Below are 6000 nucleotides of genomic sequence, written 5' to 3' on the forward strand. Positions count from 1 at the left end.
TATATCGCACCAAAATTTGCCTCCCATCCTTCTCCCCCTGTTTCCTGCGCCCCTCTCTTTCAATCGGGCTTCCTTACTTTCTGCTGAAACTAGTGATCATAAACTTTCTTAGATGGTCATTGTGGCCCTTTTGTCTTTAGCGAGCAAATTCTTCCCATAGCACTTTCCTTCAACAAAAGCAAATACTCACTGCGGAGGACTTCGAGAACTACCATAGGTATTTCCGAATTTGCTGCGCCCGGGTTCTTTCCAAGCCACCCCTTTGTATAACAGCAGAACCTGAGTAACTCAAGGGCTTTGTCAATTGTGTCGGAAAGGCTGGCATCTGTGCGCGTTGCACCCTCGAGACCTACTGCTCGAAAGGTGCTGTTTGCATTTGGAACATATATTTCTGTTTCCGCGCAGCTTTGCAACTGAAAGGTATGAGGTTTCTGTGAAAATGATTTGCCGTTCCAACCCCGCCAGCCCACCGTGCTCAGCCGAAAAGGCAAGAAGCGAGATGAGCATCAGCGCCTCCGTCCACCCTCGCCTTCGCCCCCCCCCCCGATTCCTCAATGAGGGTGGCCGCCGGGGTGCATGTTCAAAGCATTTGGTTACTGCCATGTTCGTACCTTTTTGGCCCGTGTTGCTACCCCTCACTGCCAGTTTTCACCCGCAAGTAGACTGGCTAGGTCACTGCCTCGCCTGAATTCATACTTGGGGCTTCCGCTCGAAGGATTGATTGATTTATTTATTGACTGATTGATTGATTGATTGAATCTTCTATTGAAGCAAGGAGGGCGTGTGCCGTATGGTGGGGAGAGGGATCGAATGAAGGGGATTACTAATCAAGCTCTGTATTCAAAGTGAGGATTCTTTTATGGGGGCCTCAAAGTCAACACTGGGGACGGCCCCAGTTAGACTTCTCGAGCCAGACCACTCTTAACTGCAAAAGCGGCAATTATACGTAATAAAGACGCGTCTAATCCAGTGTGTGCTTCGTGTTTTAGGGTGTAGGCATTATTGTTAGTTGAACTCTCTGGTCGATGTTTAGGAAAGTGTGGGCACGCCCACACTAGGGGGTGGAGATCTGATTTGACGTCAGTGTTGCAGTAGAGGCATCGTGGGTGTGTGTTGGTGCATCTTGTCCATTTCTGGGTAATGTGAGGAGTGTAGGCGGCATCTGCGCATAGCTTGTTGATGAATACTTCTGCGGATCTGCTGCAGGAGGCAATGTTGGAAGGATACCCAGGGCGTGTAACCTGTTGGTAACGTTGTCTTTTACGTTTCTTTAGTCGGACAAGTAGGAGGGCTGGAGGAGTAGGTGTGGAGGCTGAAAGGGGAACCAGTGGAGGCGTGAAGTTCAAACACTCGTGTGTCGCCTCGTGGGCGGACTGGTTGTCTGGGCCAGTCTCCTCTTGGCTTGGAATCCAGTCAATTCGGATGTTCACGTTGTGGCTTTTGAGGAGTTCTTTGTGTAAGAGTATAGAGTTGCGGAGCGGGTTCAGGGATAGTGCCTTGCGAAGTTCTTGAATTGCTTCGAACGAGTCCGTTAGATTCCGTATTTTGGCTGGTAGTCCAGTATTGAGCTCGTAGAAAATATGATTAAGGGCACCACTGATGGCATGAAGTTCGCCTTCCAGTGCAGTTGCACCAGGGTGTCTGAGGGAAAGTTGACCTCCAAGGAATGGGTTTTCAGGGCAGGTCCATGCTGCGCGAATATGCGAAGTTGCCACGCTGGCGTCGGTAAGGACGTCGATCCCATTGGTAAGTGGTCACTTCTCCACGTGATGGCTACGCTTAGATCTTGTCGTTCTGGAGCGGGGGATAGGTTTGGTGACATTGCTGGTGATGTTCTACGAGATTGCCCATGGTGCTAAAGGGATCGGAAGGTCGATGACCGGGATAGGCTTCTGCTCGTCCCATGCTGTGAGAACGAGCCCATGTCGGGTGAGCCCGCGTTTAATGCCTGCCTGTTCACGAGTTTCTTTCATCATTATGTCAATAGGAGCGAGCGCAACTGTTCGCTCAAGAGCTTCCATTTTTGTATGTTTTGGGAGGCATGTGATGGTACGCCATGTGCGTCTATGGAGCGCCCGGTGGTGTTTGGTGCTAGTTTTGTTGACGTTGTATACTGGAGCTTCATATGCGGGACTGCCGATTGAAGCAGTCCTGGCCATGGAGAGGCATGCCTGTTGAATTGCGGCACCGTATTTGTTGGACAGTCTCGCGAATAATTTGAGCATGGGTTTCCATTTCTGTTGTAGTTGCTTTAACCATATTTTAGCACTATTATTAGTGCCAAGTGGGAGACCGAGGAGGCATGCGAGGCCACGTGTGGGTTGGAGAGTTATGTCTCCAAAGTACAGCACTGCAGCGCTCATGGGGGACATTTTGGTATCACTTCATACCATTAGAAGTTCCGTCTTTTTTGGGGTGAGTTCTAGGCCAAGTTTCGGTAGGCATTCTTCGAGGCTGTTCACCACCGCCTGCAGCTCAACCAGCATGTCGAATGTAGACGAGTAGTCTGTACCTTCCGTTCATATTGTAATATCATCAGCACAGATTCGAAACGGGCTGACGTTTCTAGTTCTAGAGTTTTGGCTAACTTTGCCATGACGATGTTGAAGAGTACTGGTACGAGTATAGATCCATGTGGAACACCTTTGTCGCTGTAGTAGGCATTGGGTGTCCATCCAGGGAGCGTACTGCTGAGTAGAACGGGCCGGTTGTGGAGAAAGGTAGGAACCCATTCTTGTGCTTTTTTGCTGGGGAAGGCTTGGGCAGTTAATTCAAAATCGTCGTCGGATCTACTGTGTGGAATGCTTTCCGGAGGTCTAGAGTAAGAACGTAGTCAGGAAGTTCTAGGTCGTACCGGGATCTGTTGATTATCCGTCGTAAGAGCCAGAGGTAATCGCCTATTCCTAGGTACGCACGAAAGCCTGTTTCGGAGGGGTGAAGCCATGGGTTCACATATTCAATATGATATCGTAGCAGGTTGTTAATCAGGCGTTCAATTAGTTTACACAACGTGGGTGTAACAGATAAAGGTCTAAGTTTGGAGAATACAGAAGGGTCTTTTCCAGGCTTTGGAATGAGGTTAACCAGGGAAAGCTTCAGGGTGTCAAGAATTTCACCTGTGTTGCAGGTATGATTTATAAGGCCAACAAGTTGTTCTAGCTGAGGCTCTTCGAGGTTACGAATGTGTTGCCACGTGACTGCATCACGTCATGAGGACGATTTGACCTTGCTTTTTCGGATGGGAGTGCGAAGTTCCGCCATCGTAAAAGGGGTGTCTAAAGTTGAGTCGTCCGAGTATAGTTCGATGATAGGTAGGTACGTGCGGGGTTGCGTACATGCTGAATGGAAAAGCGTTGCTATTATCTCCCACTCGACGATCTCCGGGGTGTTGTGCAGCGTGAACACCGAAAAGAGGGGAAGACGCTGTTTGCCCTTTCCTCCAAGCCTCTGTAGATTCTCCAAATCTTCGAGAGTTTAGGCTCTTTGCCTAAAGTTGAGCATAGCTCTTTCCAGTGCTCATAAGCCATTTTTTTGTAATATTCTTGAATCAGTTCGTATTGGTGCCTTAGTTTCACTTGGTCCACGTGGCGTTTCTCTAGTCGTCTGAATTTACGAGTTCGGTGTTTAGCTCGGTTCCACAAGTTTGCCAGGTGTCCGTCTATGGCAGGTGTCCTCAGAACATGTTATGGACTGTCTGTTGCTGGGTCAGATGATTCGTTGAGAATTTCACTAAAGGAGGTCGAGTTCGTCAATTCCAAAGTTTTCTCCATCCGTGTTCACTTACCACGAAGGGAAATTGATATTGGAATGTGATCACTGTCCCAAGTGGTGTTGAACGCTTTCCACGTAGTTATTAGCCCCGGTAACGGAAAGCTAAGGTCTGGAGAGGTGTCTTTCTGGGAAGCGCGCCATTCTATTCTCGTTGTTCCGAAGGGGTCATTTACCAACATCAGGTTGTTCATCTCCATCGTTTCTTCCAATAGTTTTCCCCAAGTATCCATAGCAGCGTAGCCCCACGTTGTGTTTTTGGCATTAAAATCTACATCAAATATGGTCTGCGTGGCAGGATATTCGTGCATGAGCTCGGTGATCCATTGAAAAGAGGTGTGTCGAGCAGATCCAGTGACCAGCATGTAGTAAGACGAGGCGACAATAACTGTTTTGCCATTAAAAAGTCTGCCATGGATTACTACAGTTTCGTCCTGTAGCGATGTAGGCCCAGGCAGTTTGATCTAATGACATGCTATTTCTTTTCGCACCAGTATCAGGGAGTTAGGTACCCTGGTGATTGAGGAGCAGAGTTTCGGGGGCGTGTTAACTTCCATGCTATTACCGGGTACGAATACGTAACATATCCAGTGAACTTAGGAATGCTTCGGGGTCCTTGAAGGAGAATAAACAGCGTTTTAAGTGGTTGAATCCTTTGAAGTAATATTGGTGAATTCTGCAAAAAGCGTTCACAGTTTCATTGTAATACTATGGGTTCAGCCACTACTGATTTTGGCACTTGTACGTGGTGGAACTTTCCGAGGTGGCTCCTCTTTGGGGTCTTGTCGCGTTAGCTGACTTGTCGTGGTCTGAATCATTGCCGTTGTTTTCGGTACATGATAATCTTGAAGGATACGAATTTTGCCAATGTTTTCTTGTCGAGCGGCCCGTTCTTTATGAACGCCAGATCGGATAATGTTCAGTAATTCCTGGAGTTCAAGGTCATTTCTTCACTGAGACGTGGGCGTGTGTTTAAATGTGGGGCTCCGGTTGCGTCTTGAAAAAAAAATTGAGAGGTGCGGACTCTATCGGGGCTGTAGGTGCTAGTTTTGCCTTTTCGGTAAGGTCATTTTTGAGTTCTTGATTCTCTTTCCTAAGTTGTTGGAGTTGATTGCGTAAAGAGCCAAGTTGAGCAAGGATGTCTGCGCTGACTGTAGAGGCCGCAGAGGCTGTAGTGCTGCTGGACTGCGCCATGGTGTTTGCCTATGAAATACCACAGGCTGCCTTGTTACCTGGTGTGTTCGAAGGAGTTGCGATACGGCTCGGGCATTTCGGGCTGACTTCTATGTGACGGTCGTCTTCGCATGCAGCGTCGTAACGGTGGGGCACCTTCCTGCTCTCTATCATGTTACCTGCCACATGTGCGGCAGACGTTAGAGTTTGAGCAGGGTTTCCCCACGTGCCCGATCTGGTGGCAATTGTAAGATACCATACGCTTCGGGGAGTAGGCTGTTACCTACTGTAGGCTGTTACATATGGTACTTCACAACTCTAGGGAGGGTTGGAGAGTCAAAAGTGACGACTTCTCTGTTGATCTTGCCAATTCTTTGTGCGCTAAGTACCTTAGCTTGCTTACATTGAAGCCACCTCGGATGTGTTTGTTAGACTCATTCGGGTCGACATCGATCACTCCGCGTGTCGTGTTCGGGCGGTGATATGATGCCTTGACCTCGACGGGGATTGCGATGATTTTGCCCTTGTGACGGCTTTGTAAACTTGTGGTCTGAACTGAACGATACGCTGGGCGTGTTTCTTATCGTACACTGTAATGTGTACGCAATTGCCGGCGACATCGTATTTGTGAAATGCGATTTCAGAGACGTAGGTCTGAGGGTTTGGAAGGCCGATGAGGTGTGCAAAGTAGCCTTTAGTGATGTCTCTGATACTAACTTTGGTAAGTGGTCTAAGCGTGAGCAGTAAAAGGGGCCGACTTACCCGGTCTGTCTTCGTAGTAGTTGCGGTGGCAATCGTCTGATTGTGTTGCCAGATAGGTACAGGATCACTGTCCCTGCTGTCTTCAGTGCGCTGATCATAGTCCATCAGGATATATTAGTCAGGAGGGACTGGGGGCCGTCCGGTCAAATCTAGTGGTCGTGATGACGCGCCAGTTTGCACCTCTACGATGCGCTGTTCAGCCGTAGGTTTCTTCTTCTGACGTGACGTCGAGGCAGCGGATCCCTTCTGAGGTCGCTGCTGGAGGCCCAGCATCGCGGGCCGCAGCATCGGCGACGG

Source organism: Haemaphysalis longicornis, unplaced genomic scaffold (genome assembly GCF_048455015.1).
Source record: "Haemaphysalis longicornis isolate Haplotype H1 unplaced genomic scaffold, Haemaphysalis longicornis Haplotype H1 scaffold_37, whole genome shotgun sequence".
Classification (NCBI taxonomy): domain Eukaryota; kingdom Metazoa; phylum Arthropoda; class Arachnida; order Ixodida; family Ixodidae; genus Haemaphysalis; species Haemaphysalis longicornis.